This window comes from Protopterus annectens, chromosome 14.part0 (assembly GCF_019279795.1).
Source record: "Protopterus annectens isolate FY-2018-M chromosome 14.part0, PAN1.0, whole genome shotgun sequence".
NCBI classification, from domain to species: domain Eukaryota; kingdom Metazoa; phylum Chordata; order Ceratodontiformes; family Protopteridae; genus Protopterus; species Protopterus annectens.
In genome coordinates this window covers 1,011,997,676-1,012,015,640 of record NC_056748.1, presented here as the reverse complement: position 1 = coordinate 1,012,015,640, position 17,965 = coordinate 1,011,997,676, and the positions used below count along the sequence as shown (strand labels likewise).

General features: G+C 38.8%; 1 protein-coding gene across 3 annotated transcripts in view; it reads right to left on the bottom strand.

Annotated features, from left to right (window-relative positions):
* Positions 1–17,965, bottom strand: part of INPP5A (inositol polyphosphate-5-phosphatase A) — a 3,411,481-nt gene that overhangs the window by 1,344,756 nt on the left and 2,048,760 nt on the right. The gene's annotated exons all lie outside the window — the stretch shown is intronic.

The following is a 17,965-nucleotide window of genomic DNA, read 5'->3' as shown; positions in this document are numbered from 1 at the left end:
TATCCGCAGTAGCTGCTGGTTCAAAAGGAGGCAGGGTGAGTTTTTCCTGCACAAAGTTGAGGTCCCATGCATGAGTTGGTGATCTTCTGGAAGGCCTTAAATTTTTGGCCCCTGTAAGATACTGTTTAAGCAGAGGATGAGAAAAGAGGGGAGGCTCTGTGTTGTAATGAGCTGAGATGGCAGAGGCATGTATTTTTATTGAAGAAAAAGATAGGCCCTTGTCAAGCATCTCAGTCAAATATTGTAAAATCTGAGAAATATTGGGCTTTGTTGTGTCCATTCCTTGTGCTTGGTTTCAGGCACAGAATCTCTTCCATTTATCAGCATAAGATTTTCTAGTATTAGGCCTTCTGGCTTCCAAAATGACATCCATCACAGATTTACTGAGAGGTGTTGTTTGAATAATTAAATGATCAGCCATGCTGCAAGGTTCAGAGTTTGGAGCGGAGTGTGCAGAATTTGATTGTTCTGCTGAGACAGTAGATGAGGTATTTCAGGCAAGTACCAAGGAGAAAGTTGAAACATATTCCTTAGAATTGGGTACCAGTGCTGGCGAGGCCATTCCAGAGCAACTAGGATCATTTTTGTTTTTTCCTATCTGACTTTTAGTAAGACCTTGGAGAGAAGAGGCAGAGGGGGAAAAGCATAGACTGATAGGTTTTTCCAACTGAAGGATAGGGCATCAACTTTCCATGCTTTTCTGTGATAAGTTCTTGTGCAGAATTTGTCCAGCTGATACCTTTGGGGAGAGGCAAATAGATCTATGTCTGGGCTCCCCCATTTTTGTGTTAACATGCTGTAGATCTGTGGATCCAGTTTCCATTCATGCGGGTCCATACGATTTCTGCTTAGGTCGTCTGCCAGAGTATTTTGTTTTCCTGGCAGGAATTGAGCTTGAAGATGTATTTGGTAAGTCAAAGCTGTGTTCCACAATGCCATGGCTAGTCTGCAAAGGGGGTAGGAATGTGTACCCCCCTGCTTGTTTATGTGCCACATAACCGTGGTGTTGTCTTTCTTTATTAGTAGTTGTCCTGGATGAAGTAAGTCCTAGAAGGCTGTCAGAGCATTCTGAACAGCTAGCATCTCTTTCTGGTTGATATGTAGATGCATTTGTTTTGGGCTCCATTTGCCCTGAATGCATCTCCCTGCCAGGTGGGCCCCCCCAAGCATAGTCTGATGCGTCTGTAGTTAGGGTTTGGGTGGCAGAGGGTAGACTGAATGACAGTCCCTTGTTTTGGTGACATGTCTCTGCCCACCAAAGAAACTCCTGTTGTAGGCAGGGAATGAGAGGAATCATTGTTTCCAGACAGACAATGTTGACTCCATAAACTTTTTAGGTACCACTGTAGTTTCCTTATATGCAGTCTCGCATATGGAATTAGTAGAATGCAGGATGCCATGAACCCCAAAGCCTGCAGAATTTGTCTTGCAGATAACTGGGTTTTTGTTTCCATTTGTTTGAAGTATGTTGTCAGTTGCCTTTGTTTGTCTGGCGTAAGGTAAGCCATCTGGGCAGTTGTATTCAAGCTTGCACCCAGGAATGTAATTATTTGAGAGGGTACCAGTTGGGATTTCTTTTCATTTATTGTGTACCCTAGGCATGCTAGAAGCCTTTTTACAAATGCCAGATGTTGAAGAAGAGTGTCCTTGTCCTCTGCTTGAATGAGACAGTCATCCAGATAAGGATAAATTTGTATGCTTCTTTGTCTGCAGAATGCAATTACTGGTGCCAGGCACTTTGTAAAGACCCTGGGAGCAGTAGATAAGCCAAAGGGCAGTGCAGAGAATTGGTAATGCAAAAAACCTGCCTTGAAGCGGAAGTATCTTCTGCATGATTCCCTTATTGGGATATGCAGGTATGCCTCTTTTAAGTCTGGAGTCACTAACCAAGTGTTCCTGCCCAACATAGGCAGTAGCTGTTGTAAAGTCAGCATTTTGAATTTTGGAATGTCCAGGAACGTGTTCAAAATCAATAAGTCCAGTATTGGACACCAGGCATTGTCTTTTCTGGGTACCAGGAAAAGTCTTGAATAAAAACCTTGTCCTTTTTCCTTTTCTGGTACTACTTGAATAGCCCCCATATCCATGAGGGACATAACTTGTTTCTGTGCCTCTGCCCACTGATTTTGTGGCAGATCTGGCCAACTGTTTGGAATTGGCAAAGTATGGAAATGAAATCTGTACCCCTGGGATACTATGTTTAATACCCACTTGTCCTGGGTAATTAACTGCCAATTTTGAGCATGAAGTGCTAGTTTTCCCCCCAAGGGGGCTGCCAAAAGATAAGGGCTTGGTGAAGGTAGAGGGAAGTCATTGAGACTGCTTACTGTAGGGTTGTGCTTTGTTTCCTCCAGATTTAGAGGTGGAGGCACCCCATTGCTTTAACCTGTAAGAACGCTGTGATTGGTATCTTGAGCTTTTTGAGCACCTGGATTTGCCTTGAGTGGCTCTGTTGGACTCAGGAAAGGATCAGTTTTTTGTAGGCCAGTGTCTACTGAACCTGGGTGGCTGCACTTGCAAGAAATCTTTTACAGTTTGCATAGATTTAGCTTTGTCTTCCATTTTCTTTAAAACCTCTTCTGCCTTATTACCAAAAAGAATATCATGCTGCAAGGGGGCATCCAACAATTTAGCTTTAACATGATCAGGCAGATTTTGCTCCTTGAGCCAGGCATGCCTTCTAATCACAGATCCAGTAACTGCGGCCCTGCAAGAGGCCTCCAAGGAATCAAAACCGCATTGCAAAGTATGCTTTCCAACTTGTTCTGCTGAATGCAATAATTCCTGTAATTCTTTATTTTCCACACAATCAGAAATCAACATCATTTTCTGTTTCAGTAAGCCCATAACATGCTGTTGATATTTAAGCATATGAAACTGGCAGTTTAAGGTCCTAATTGCCAAGGTTGCAGACGTATAAACCTTCTTTCTCCATCTATCCAGCGCCCTGGAATCTCTATCAGAGGGGGTAGGATTTTTGGCTGTAGAGGCCTTTACACCTTTGGGACCCTGTGAAATAGTCTCAGGATCAGCAGCAGGATTTTTGAATAGAAATTTGTGGGATTCAGGAACCCTGTAAAATCTGCCTGGCTTACTAGGACACAGAGGTAGGGAATCAGGAGCCAAGCTTAATTCTGAAAACACATGATCAACAATGTCTAATACAGGAGGTATTGCCAAAGGCCTGAGGAAGATTCAGAGGAAAAACTCCTTTTTCTTCCCTAATTTAAAGCAAAGTCCCAGTGAGTTTCTCTCCCAAAGTTAAATAAAGAGTAAGAAATGCAAAGAGTAAAAAGATTCTCCAGCAGGAGAAGATGATGAATAGAAGATCGATAGAGAAGGAGAATCAGAATAAATGGAAGAGAATCAGAAGAGATAGAAGAAGAACTGAATCAGAAGAGCTCTGATAGGGCCCTGATGCCTAGGTGCCCCTTAGTAAATCCAATTGATCAGCAAATTTACCCCTGTTTTGCATTGGCATTTTTTAGTTTTTAGGCCTCATCGGTTTGCTGTTTTTTAGACTTTTGTTTTTAGAAGAAGTTGTTTTTTTTAGTTTTATAGAAGAAGGCGCCGGTTTAATTTAAAAAAAATCTAGGCGGCTGGTGCCTGCTCAGTAGTAGCCGGTGCCTGCTCAGTAGCGACCACCCCAAGGGAGAGATCGATCTCATTAGGAGAGAAGAAGATCTCATACCGACCTCGAATGTATTGGTACTCACGGACTGGGGGGTCAGGCAAGCAGCACCTCACTGACAGTGAACCAGGCGGGAGGACCGTGAACCGCTTCATCATCAGTTTGAACTCATCACGGTCTGTCTCTGTCTTTTTTTTGCTCTTTTTCTGTCTTTTTCTGTCTTTGATTGCTTTTTTTGGATTGGCAATGTAATTAAATCTTGATGCAAAAAATTAAAATAAAATAATCTAATAAAAATAGCAAAATAGTTAATAGTGCGCGCTTAATAGTAAAACAAGTAACAACAAAACAACAAAAAGGCCAACAAGCAAGAATACAAATAAAATCCTTATGAATGAAAATATAAAATAATAGTTTTACCAATACATGTATTTACAAATTATGACATTTAAAAACCAAAAAAAAGAGCAAAAACATTAGGTTTAGTTTACTTAGGTTTTTTGGTTCTGAAACTTTTGAAAAGAAAATTTTAAAAATTCGACCCGGCCGGAACTTGCTCACTTCTGCTTGTGCATGGCTTCTGCTTCGAAGATAAAAAATGGAAAAAGTCGGCTGTATATTTTATATCCTGACTGGCGTTATGGAAGATGAGGAAGGAGAGAATAGGAGAGGAAGACTTTGATTGTTCATTCAGGACTTTGTTGTTCACCAGCACAGACCATTACCTAAATGTAATGCCTGCAACAGTGAAGCAAAACCATCACTTGTGACGGCACACCACTTGGTGACCTGGACTGACTGTACAGCTTTGTAAATAAGTAAACCAGGTAAACTGTATATCTATATATCTTTTTTATTTTTTTTTTTTTTTTACTTCTTCCTCCTGCATGTATGCCTTTTTGTTGCAATTTAGATATTTTCTCTTTACTGCTATATTATTTTTAATGTGCCATTAATTCTGGACTTTAGTGTAATTTTTCCTTTCAAACTAATCTATAATTTTTCTACCTGACCAAAAGGCCTCACCTCTGGTTGCCCCATTGACCCATTCATTCTCACTGGTGCGAAAGTCGTTGTGCCTGCTAGTTCCCATCACATTTAGAGACAGAGAACAATGGTTAGTATTATGATTTATGGTGATATCATAAGCTTTCTGTCTTGGACCTATTTTTCCAAAACATGCTGAATGATACATCAGAGTTGGATGTAGTGAGCATTGTACAAGGCTAACCCTGATTTCCATGAGTAAGTATGCCCATAGACACCCCACTTCTCCTTGAGGCAAACACCTCCACTGGCTTCTTGTTCTCCACAGAGGATCATGAAATGGTTAAACATTCACCAATCAAGGCTTCAGAGATAATTTCTCATTAAGACCTCGACATGCAACAGCAATTAGCTTATTATCCATCTAATTTCGTTAGCCTCAGTCACATTTTCAATATCCCCCCTCTTTCATTTAAGACCATTTTCTGTATCGCCAAGAATTTGAAACTATGTGTTATACCATGTTCATTAATATATTTAGCCAGGGCATTATTATGTAACCCCTTCATAACATTATATACCTGCTCTCTGATCTGGTCCCTTAAACGTCTGTTTGCCTTTCCCACATAGAAACACACATTCTTGACATACAGCTAAATAGACTACATCTAAAGAATTACAGTCTGCATTCACCTTAAACCTAAACACTCTCCCCATACCTGGATGTTCAAAAGATATAATATTACGGTAGCATAATAATAAGGCCTTAATAAGAAAATATCTTTGAAGCCTTTTCTAAAAGCTATAACATTTTCCAGTTGAATATACACACACACACACACACACACACACACACACACACACACACACACACACACACACACACACACACACACACACAATGAGAGGGAGAGAAGGTTGGATGATGTGGGGATAGTGAATCATGAAGTGCAATGGATTAGCAAGGAGAAAGTAAGGATAGCTATGAAGAATGGAAAGGCTGTTGGTCCAGATGACATACCTGTGGAAGCATGGAGGTGTTTAGGTGAAATGGCAGTGGAGTTTCTAACCGGATTGTTTAATGAAATCTTGGAAAGTGAAAGGATGCCTGAGGAATGGAGAAAAAGTGTTTTAGTACAGATTTTTAAAAATAAGGGTGATGTGTAGAGCTATAGTAACTATAGAGGGATTAAATTGACCAGTCACAGCATGAAGTTATGGGAAAGAGTAGTGGAAACTAGGTTATGAAGGGATGTGATGATTAGTGATCAGCCGTATGAATTCATGCTGGGAAAGAGCATTACAGATGCGATGTTTGCTCTGAGAGTGTTGATGGAGAAATACAGAGAAGGTCAAAAAAAGTTGCATTGTGTTTTTATAGACTTAGAAAAAGCATATGACAGGGTGCCTAGAGAGGAGTTGTGGTATTGTATGAGGAAGTCGGGAGTGTCAGAGAAGTATGCGTTTAAGGTGGAGGTGGGATTACATCAAGGATCAGCTCTGAGCCCTTTCTTATTTGCAATGGTGATGGACAGGTTGACAGATGAGATCAGACAGGAGTCTCCTTGGACTATGATGTTTGCAGATTACATTGTGAGCTGTAGTGAGAGTAGGGAACAGGTGGAGGAGACCCTGGAGAGATGGAGATATGCTCTAGAGAGAAGTGGAATAAAGGTTAGCAGGGCTAAGACAGAATATATGTGTGTTAATGAGGGGGAGGATAGAGGAATTGTGAGGATGCAAGGAGTGGAGGTGGCAAAGGTGGATGAGTTTAAATACTTGGGATCAATAGTTCAAAGTAATAGTGAGTGTGGAAGAGAGTTGAAGAAGAGAGTACAGGCAGGATGGAGTGGGTGGAGAAGAGTGTCAGGAGTGATTTGTGACAGACAGTACCAGTAAGAGTGAAAGGGAAGGTCTACAAGGGGTCAGTGAGTCCAGCTATGTTTTATGGGTTGGAGGCAGTGGCATTGACAAAAAGGTAGGAGTTAGAGCTGGATGTGGCAGAGTTAAAGATGTTAAGATTGGCACTGGGTGTGACGAGGGTGGACAGGATTAGGAATAAGTATATTAGACGGTCAGCCCAGGTTGGAAGGTTTGGAGACAAAGCCAGAGAGGCAAGATTACGTTGATTTGGGCATGTGCTGAGGAGGGATGCGGAGTATACTGGGAAAAAGATGCTAAGGATGAAGCTACCAGGTAACAGGTAAAAAGGAAGGCCTAAGATAAGGTTTATGGATGTGGTGAGAGAGGACATGCTGGTGGTTGGTATGACAGAGCAAGATGCAGAGGACAGGAAGAAATGGAAACAGATGATCCACTGTGGCGACCCCTAACGGGAACAGCTGAAAGAAGATGATGATGATGATGATATATATATATATATATATATATATATATATATATATATATATATATATATATATATATATATATATACACACACACACACAAACACATATTTATATATATATATATATATATATATATATATATATATATATATATATATATATATATATATATATAGAAACACATACATTTATATAGGGAAGTTTCTATAGGTGTATCGGAGTTGATGTGTCTCTGATACTATTGATATTTTAATTAATGTATGAGCTTAATTTGATGTGTTTTATGATTGGTTACACCTTGATTGGTGATGTGTATATATAAGATTTAAGTCAATTATCATTATGTAACATCTGAGGAAGCAGTAGCGTTACTGTGAAAGCGCTAACGTTGATAATAAAGTGGCTGTTTTACGAAGTGCCTATAAAGTGGATTTTTTATCCTTTGACTAGAGTTGCAAGCACCACATTAGTTTGACTCAGTGTTATGTATTTAACGGATAACCTTTGCTGATGCATTGTGGGTACAAAAACAAAAGATTAAATAACGATTCCATTTTACAGTTGTGAATAATGCATATTATAAGCAATTTATATATCCCCTCCGTTTTTTCTCTGTACCTCATTCCCATCCTACGTCCAATTCAATTAGTCTCAACCTTTGTCACTGTGATACCAGCTAGTACCTATCCAGAAATTATAATCTCTAAACAATGATAACCCACTTAATCTACTGTCTATGCTATTTATGTACACTGCTATTTGTCTATATTGTCTGTATATTTTTCTCTCAACTGGTCTTCTTATCTTACCCATATTGAAATAGTATTACATATGGAGTGTAAATCTGTACAATACTGTTAATTGTTTTTGTAACCTGATCTTATTTTTCACCTATATTAGAATATTGTTTTCTTGGAGTGTAATCTGTACAACACTGTACACTGATTTTGTAATCTGGAGCTTTTCTCCTTGGGTCTCCACTGAAAATGGGTGACTAACCCGGTTAACAAATGTCAATAAAAAAAAAATACAGTTTGGGACTGAGTTAGTTAACTTAATTTCAGAGAAATTAATATGGCAGTAAGGACTAGTAAGAAGAAAGCAGACTGCATAGCTTTCTTTTCTCTAAATTCCTTGCAAAAATGCATTTTAGCTGTCATAAATAAAAGGTTTTCAGTGTCTTTTGGGGTCCTTAAATGAAGATGGAGATATTAAGGTTGGAAAGGTGTGAGATAAAGTTACAAATGTAGTTAAGAAAGAAATGTCAGCTTAAACTGAAGGATTAATTTAATATAATTAAAACGGGATCTAATACCTATTTTCCTGTATTTACTGAGAGATCATTCCTTTCACTGATGCAGCTGGTGTAAGGATACATTATTTTACTGGTTGCAAGTGCTCAAGGATGTGCATATTTTTAAAAATGTTTAAAAAAGTTTGTAAATGAGGAAGAAATAACCCCTTGACTCAGTGGGCCAGATTCAAAAAGAGTTGCTTTCAGTGCAAGTCTGGCCTGATTCTAAAAGATTTGCTCTCAGTATAAGTGACTTACTTGCATGTAAAGCCCATCTATGAACAGGCTTAGACTGGAGGACAGCTTCTAAAACACCAGCTCTCAGGCAAACAGACCACTTACACTGAGAGTAGGTCTTTTCAAGATGGGTCTAGCGTCTGCTCCAGTGTGAATGCAGTGTTACTGTTAGTTCCCAGTTTACTACTAGAAAAAATATATACATCAGACAGTGAAGGACTGTGGTATGCTAGCATCGCTGTAATCCTGCTAACTACTATTACTTGCTTTCTTTGTTATTGATATGTTTTGTAGTCACTGTTTTCTGAAATATTATGCTGTGAAAAGCTTTAGCAGTTTAAGATGAATATTTTTAACTACTGGCACAGCCTATGTCCTCAAAGATCCACTCACAATTTGTTAAATGCCTTTCCCTCCTCAGTTTTATACATCTCTCAATATTTCTCTATCCTTATCTGCTTGTAGGACCAATCTTCGGTGGAACTTTCATGCAAAAAAGTTCTTAAAATCACTACTTAATCAAAAACAGAGCAAAATACTAAAATACACCTTAAGTAACACTTCTGTAAGGTACAAGCCTCAATGCAACCATCAGCAGCTGCGTGCACGCACACACATATACACACATGTGTGTGTGTGTGTGTGTGTGTGTGTGTGTGTGTAGATATATATATATATATATATATATATATATATATATATATATATATAGAGGGGGGGCTTACAGCGTATGCTTTGCAAGCAGCCATTCCTGGTTCGATCCCCCCTGTAACCAATTTGCATTTATAGGCCGCGGTGGGGCAGTGGTTAGCACTGTAGCCTCACAGCAAGATGTTCTCCAGTTCTATTCTCGGCTGGAGTGCCTTCTGTGTGGAATCTGCATGTCCTCCCTGCGATTGAGTGACGTTTAAAGACTTGCAGGTAGGTGCGTGTGTGAATGGGTGTGCCTTCTTTGAAGGTTGGGCATCGGGCTGGCACCTTGGCATCGTAAAAATCCACTGCCAATCATTAGCGGACTGGAGTTCTGCTATGGTGACCCCTAACTGGGAAAAGCCGAAAGACATTAGTAGAGAGAGAACGATATACATACAGATATATAGCAAGTGTGTGTGTGTGCATGCGTGTGAGAGAGACAGAGATGTGCACATGCATTACATATTTATTTTCTGATACGACATGAGGTATAGCCATGCACAAGCACATGTGTGTGCATATGTATATTATATACATATAAATGTATATGTGTGTGGCAGTGTATGTGTACAAAGTTATACATTTTATATCTGTATCACATGCAAAAACATTGAAAAATGTGACAAAATTTAACCACATAGAAAACCCTTGAAAAATCTGACAAAACCGAACCACATTTTGTCAAAGTTGTTGCAGGGGGCAAGCCCCCTTGCACACCTCATACTCCCTGGTAATTATATATACCAACTCTGCTGTTGCACAGCAGTGGGGAAAGGTCATACACCTTTGTTAGTACAACTTCCATTTTGTCTATAGTTTTTATTTAAATATTTTTCTTGTGTAGACGTTTTGCACTGTTGGTATTATGCAGTTAGTTTTTGACTGTCAAATGGGGATTAGATTATATGTAGGTAAGTCATGTCAGGTGCCAAGATCACGCACACACTCAAGTCACTCCACAACAAGTACAAATATGACTCTGTCACCGTCCATGTTGGTGTGAATGACCTGAGACGTACCTCCCTGGACTACATGAAAAGAGACATAGAGGAGCTGTCCAATCTTGTAGCCCAGGCAGGTATGACCCTAGCCCTGAGTAGCATCCTGCCATCACCCAGAATGATACCACAGTACAAGGACAAAATGAGTGACTTCAACAACTGGCTAAGCTTCTGGTGTCATTCTAAGGGGATCCAGTATCTGTCTGCCTGGGATGACATGATCGACAGACCATGATGCTTTGCCAGAGATGGCCTTCACCTGTCACCCTTGGGATTCCGGATAATGGCTAAGGCTCTTGCCACCCCTATAGTGCCTTTTTAAGGCAAGGTTCAAATGACAAATTCACCAGGTACAAGCAAGCAAAATCTGAGGGTAATGCTACTCAATGCTAGAAGTTTAAACCTCAAAATGCACTCACTCGAGGCACTCCTTAAAATGGAGAACATCGACATCTGTGCAGTGACAGACACCTGGTTCAAGGCTCCAGAGAGCACTCCTGCATTACCAGGCTATAATTCATACCACACCTTTTGGCCACCTAACCTGGACCAAAACATTAAAGGCAGAGGCGTGTCCATATTCATTAAGGATATCCACACCTCCAGGCTAGTTGCTCAGTATAATGCATCTGAGATTATCTAAGTGCAACTAACTGTGGGCAAGACCACAATCCAAATTGTAGCTTGCTACTGATCCCCCACCATGCCCCAGGATTCCCACTCCTCATTTCTTGATACACTGGAAAATATTAGGGTACAACCTAAGACCCTAATAATGGGGGATTTAAACTACCCCACCACTAACTAGGAAAACTACTCATGTGCCAACTCTTTTGCTCAACATTTTCTGGAATTCATAAATTCCAATGCCTTGGATCAACTTATCCACACCCCCACCAGGGGCAGCAATATCATAGACCTGGTCATTAGCAACATGGGCAACCTGTCTTCCACACCAGAGGTCAATTCCTTGTTCGTCAGATTCGACCATAAGCTAATCACCCTAGACATCCACATCCCACCCCCACCACCCCATTAGGGAAACCACCATAAAAACTTTCTCCAAAGCCAACTTCACACTTCTTAAGACAGAAGTGGCAAACTTCACGACACCCATGCAGATGGACAATAGAGGTACGACTGACTGCTGAATCCCACACAAATGCACTTTGTAAGCACTTACACAAGTGCATGGATTGTGCAATCCTTAACAGAACCAAGATGCTATACCCCCCAAAATGGAAGCCAATCTGGTGGTCCCCTGCCATAAACAAACTCTACAACAGAAGAAAGAAACTGTTGCAAAAAAAGAGAAAAATCCCATGACTGGAGGAACTCCCTGGTCAGCCTCCATAAGAAGCTGAGATCCCTCATAAAATCCTCCAAAGCTAGTTACGAAAACAAAATTGCCACTGATTCTAAGGACAACCACAAAGCATTCTATAGCTATGTCAAGAATCTCAATGGCAACACTCAGATCTGCTCTGAGTTACAGCACAATGGCACTAAATGTACAGAACCAACTGTTATTGCCAGCATCCTGGCAGATAGGTTCAGTGCTAACTTTATCCTCTTCTCATCCCCCTCTAAAGGGCCCATCTCTATACAGAAGAATGCAAAGTTCGGCTGCATTCTACATGAACTACAGAATGAACTGTCACCCCACCTAAGTACCATGTTCAATAATAGCCTCACCTCAGGCTTTGTGCGCCACTGAATGGCACACAGCGACAGCTATCCCACTCCGCAAAGGGGGAGCCATCACAGACCCGGGAACTACTGCTCCATTAGCCTGACGAGCCTGGTCTGCAAGGCTATGGAACGTTTCATCATGGAACTTATAAACAATAACATTGGTAATCTCCAAACTCTGGACCCCACCCAGTTCAGGTTTGTAAAAGGCAGATCATGTCTCCTAAACTGATAGACTTCTTTGATGCAGTCACCAGAGCTGTGGATGAGGTTAAGGTGGTTCACACAGCCAATCTGCATCTCGCCAAGGCTTTTGACACCATCTCCCACTCTGGAATTATAGATAAACTCACTAAACTAGGTATTAGTCCCTATGTCACAAGATGGGTTGCCAACTGGCTCACTGACAGAACCCACACTGTGAAAGTAGCAGACTCTAAATTCAAATTCAGACCAGTGACAAGTGAAGTACCACAGGGTTCAGTCCTGGATCCTCTCCTGTTTTGTATCTACTTCTCTAAAGTACAGGCTAACACAGAAGGTCTTTGGCCAATGAAGTTCACAGATGACTGCAAACAAGGAGCCATAACTGAAACTCCCAACGATGTGGACATCCTACAAAAGGGCCTCACTGAGACAGATGCCTGGTGTCAAAGCCATGACCTCAAGCTCAATGCCAAAAAGTGCATTGTCGTCCCTTTTGGAAAAAACTCTGTAACCATGAACTACCACATTGGCAATAGTCTACTTAACACCGAAAGTGTGATAAGAGACCTTGGGACACAGGTGGACAGTAGTCTCTCCTTTGATGATCACATCGCCACTGTGGTCAGGAAATCCTTCTACGTGGCACACTTCATCACAAAAGGTTTCTCATCCTGGAAGAAAGAGATCATTGTTCCCCTCTATTCGTCACTCATTAGACCCATTATAGAATACAGCGCCCCTTTTGGTATGTACCTCACAAGACATCTACAACAACTGGAAAGGCCGCAGAAATACCTCACAAAGAGGATTACTGGCCTCAAACAAATGCCCTATGCAGACCATCTCAAAAAACTCCAGCTTTACTCTGTCACATATCGCCTACTCATAGGCGATCTCTGCCTAACATACAAAGCTATGTCAAACCCAGAACTGTTGGACATGCTCCACTTAAAGAAATCCTAATCCCTCCGAGCTACACTCTCTAGGGACCTAAACCTTGCCACCACAATAAACAGAACATGCTGGAGGGATAGATTCCTGTCCCAGAGACTTCCCATACTCTGGAACAAACTACCTATCTATATCAAACAAAGCTCCTCATTAGCATTATTCAAGAAAAATCTTGATGATTGGATGGGAGATAGGAAATACACCCCGGGGATCACATCTGTGGCTCTGCTCGACAGGGGCACAGAAAAACCATTTTCTTGGGTGCCGAAAGCCAAGGTACCTTTTTGGCTAGGCTTATATAGGCCCTAGGGCCAATAGCCTAGTACCTACCTATGAACCTATATATTTATTTATTGTTACATTTATTAACCGGGTTAGTCCGACTGGGCCAAGAGAGCCCTTTCTTAGTGGAGACCTGAGGAGAAAAGTTCCAGGAAAGTAATTACTAAAAATAAGAAAAAAACTAATAATTCAAGTGTTAAGATACTTAACAGTACAAAAAAATAGAAAGAGAACTATATAACAGGAATATTTACAATGCAAAAGTACAGTATTTTGAGAATGCAGTAGCAATATTTTTGAGAAATTTGGTTAGCATTAAGTTATTCACAAGGAAATACAGCAATTATGTATATACATAGATATAAACACACGTACATGAATACATATCTATATCATAAAAGTAATCCACACAACAAAAACAGTATTTCTGTATATTCTGTAGACAAATTCAAGGTCCCTTCACCCCAATGCATTCACCTATTTAAATATATTAACTCCATGGTCATTGACTACCAAAGCCAGGAAAATACTTCCAGCATTAATATGGTAACTATACAAAGTGCATTGTCACATTAACAGTATTGCAGAGGGAAGAACGGTTAATGAAAAGAAACTGGGAATAAGGAAATGCCCTATTACATATACGTAGCAGAAAGGTATAAAGTAACCATATTACTACAGATAGAACGTTTTGTGAAACAAGTATTATGTTTACTTAGCTAAAAGTTAGTATGTATATGGATGCAATCTGAAGGAAATGTAAGTCATCTTGTAAGATTTGGAATCATTTAGATCATCAATAATTATGTGGGTGAGAGATTACAAGTGCTGATTAACATTTTCTTTAGTTTTAATAACTATTCTTTCTTTATTGGTAACCATTGTTCTTTAATACACTTTTGTCCTAGGACATTGTTTCAGCTTTATTGGCTCAGTTTAAGTCTGCAGTTAAATATTTTCACTTGCTTGTCATCTGTTTTTCCTAATGTATACAAATGAGAGAATTCCATACTCTACATATCAAATCAGCTCCCAAACAAGTTTGTAGGTAACTCTGGCCTCATAAGTCATTTACTACAACCGAACGGATTTAAGTTGCTATGGTCACATTACAATGCTGCGGACTGCACTGCTTAGGATTTCTCATCATTCTGGATTTATTTCTTTACACTGTACCTGTAATTCTGTCACTTGGGGATTTCTATATGGTGGTTTCATGTGACTGCCTTGCAGTTGTCTTGTCATCAATACATTAAAGCTTGAGTCTCCTGCTCATTATGGTTTGGTTACCAATGTGGGAGAAGAGCTGCCTTCAATTTCAGAAGACCCACCTTTGTCTGTGTGTCTAGCAGCTTTTTTATGATGCTGTTATGCCTACAAATATACACTCTGATTGGACTGAAATGCTAAAATGTACAGCACTGGACTTTATCCTCTGTTTGCTTTAACTGTATTTCTTGTTCAACCTTGGTCTTTTGGCAGCTGCTTTCTATGCTATGCAGTTTATTTAACATGCAGAACTTTATGCAACTGAATTTCATCATTTGCTGCATATCTCCTAACATGTTCAGTCTGTTTGTAAATTCACCACCATGTAGTCTGACTTGATACTGGGCCATCAAACTAAACATTTCAGTCAATGTTGTAACTATCTAAGGGGAAATAGATCATATTTAATTAGAATGCAGCTGAGATTGCATTGAATGTTTAGCATTATAACTATTTTAACTGGATTTCTAACTAGATTACTTATCTATTTACACAGTTTTCTAATTATATGTTTCATTGGTTTGTTTAGACATTGCAAGTGAGGTGTGCCTGGATTGCTCTGTAGGCCCTTAAATTTATGGTATAATACACAAAAAAAATAAATAAATAAATAAAATGAACATTTTTCATTAAGAAGAATGCTTCATAACAGGCACATGTATAAAAAGTAATACTATTTGCAACCTGCAAATGAAAATTATCAATCCACATTAATCATGCATTGTCTCTGTATTGTCATTTATAGACTGTCAGTATTTAAGCATTTTGCTGCATTTGAAATGGTAAAGGTATTCTCATATCCAGGGTGTTTGAGGAAATGGTTCCAGATAGCAGAGCTAATCATACTGAAGAGGTTTCTCCCAGTTAATAAACGAAAGGCAGGCCTCGGTAGCTGGAGGACACCACGGTTATTAGAGTTTAAGGACAGTAAGACTGCAGATTATGAGTCACCTACAACTGCTTTTCATCCCAAGATGTCACTTAAAATTAGAAGTTTTCTACTAGGCAAACTATTCATTCACTGTACAATTAAGACTTCAAGCCATACTGGGTTCTGACATCACACTTCTCTCTGTTCTCTCTCCTCCATATCTTCCCCACCCAATATTGTTTCCTGTTCCCCATCTGATATTGCTTCTTTCCCTCCCTCCCCTTTACAAACACATCCTTCCCATCACAGTACATCACTGTATCTTCTTTTTCATTTTAGCATTACTAAATTCATAAAAAAATGTACATATATAATATTCAGTCTGCTACCAAGACAAACTGTGTGGGAGGTATTATCTGCCTTTTTCACCTTGTATAACTATTTCATGCACTTTTTAATAGCTGGTGCATTTTAATATATATTACTTATTTGTACTCTACTGTAGCCTAGGCTGAGTCTGAAAACAGTCCTCTAGATTAGTGCTCCACCCCAGTTAACTAGTAGTAAAAAGGAAAATGTAAATACACACAAATGATTTAAAGGTGAGGAAGTTAAACAGTAGGCCAATAAGTGCAGCAACTGGGAGGCAAACAGCTTTCTGTGCAAAAAAAAATGTTTGCTGGGACAAGAGAAGAAATTAAATTGACAGATTTAATAGCCAGTGATAAGAACATTACTAGGATAATAAAATCAATTTTCTGTATAACAAAATTATTGAAATTTTGAATGTCAAACAATTCAAGACTATCTAAATTAGACTTATGGTACATTTCTTGTACACTTAAAAGACATGAACCATTAAAACATTTAAATCTGTAATAAATACCTGTACCTTTTCAAAGGACGTTCTTTTCACTAATTAAAGTTATCAATATGCAAAATATAAACAGCCAATTTCTAACTGAAGAATGTATAAAAAATTGTAAAAGTATGGAAACTATTACACACAGATATCAAAGTAGTGAGTGAACTAATTGAAGAATGCCAGGTTTTAGACACAGAGCCATCTTATTATTAACTATCTTCTTCTTTGTGTAAGTCATTTTAAGTCTCCTGACGTTAACAAGAATAAGATATAAATATTTCCTTGCCAATTTATATGAATTATCAATCCAACATAAAATTACATTTAGAACTAACACTACACAGTGTGCTTCTACATTTGGGATGCCTGTTCTTCCTCAATCCCAGTGTTGAATGACAACTGTGTAAGAAATTTTTGGTCTTTTACAGAGAAGAAAGATGACACTAATATCTTTTTGAATTCATCAATACATTTTGAAGGTACTAAGGAAACAGTTTGCTTAACATTCAGAAGTTTTGATAATAACATTGTTTTGACTAGGTGTACTCAATTTTAAAATGTAAAACGTTTGACCAATCCTTAGCTATAGCTTTCACAGTTTCTAATACATTAGTATTATTTACTATAATCAACAGATTCAACAGACTTTGTTAATTTAACATCTAAACATTTTAACTCCTTACAGTTGTAATTACAGGATATTTCAATTTCTACCTTGATTAGCTAGATGAAAGTATTTGTCTGAACTTCTTAATCTTAAGTTAGTGACATAAATAGGTATAAAATAAAACCCTCTCTGACTGTCTGGGCAGTTTGTCTAAGTTGCAATATGCTAAGTGAGGGTTAGCCTTAGAGCCGGTACACAGTTACCTTAATAAGGCAAGTTTTATTGTTTGATGGTAACTTACTTGGTAGTGAAAATATACTAATGGTAAATGCAGATGTTCATGGTTCGTTCACATGTGTTTCACAAAGAAACTGTAATTTTTCAGTTTTGTGAAACTTTGACATTCTGTAAGAGTTTGTCTTTTGGAATAATTTATGTAATTAATGGAAATTTCATTGGACTGTAATGTGTTTTCATATGAAGGAGAGATTTTTTAAACAAGTTAAAGGTATTGCAATGGGTGCTGCTTGCTACCCGTATTTTGCCAATGACAGTATCAAATTTTAGACATCATCTTATTTAAATCTGTTAGAAGAGAAAATTTTGAATCAACTATTTTTCATAAATCTACCTTTTCCAATGGTTATTTACACTTCGGAAGCAGCCATCCTATGTGGCAGAAAAGGAATCTAGTAAATGGACAGGCTATCCACTTGTCCAGAACTATTTCAGATAATGAAATGTTTCTAAAGGAGCTCAATGTTTTTTCATTTTACAAAAAAATGTTAACTGACAGAGATTATTCCCATGATTTTCCGGCCTCCATAGGTAGAGGGGTATGGCTTATTTGAGAGTTAAAGGCCCCCTCATTTTAAGATCTGGGAAGGCCATGAAACAATCACAGTAAGATACTTGTTCTAATATCAACAACAATAATAAATATATGAAAGGAGTTATAATATTAGCTTATAATGCTAAACACAAAGAAATCAGACACATTTTGAATAAATATTGGAACTTAGGTATT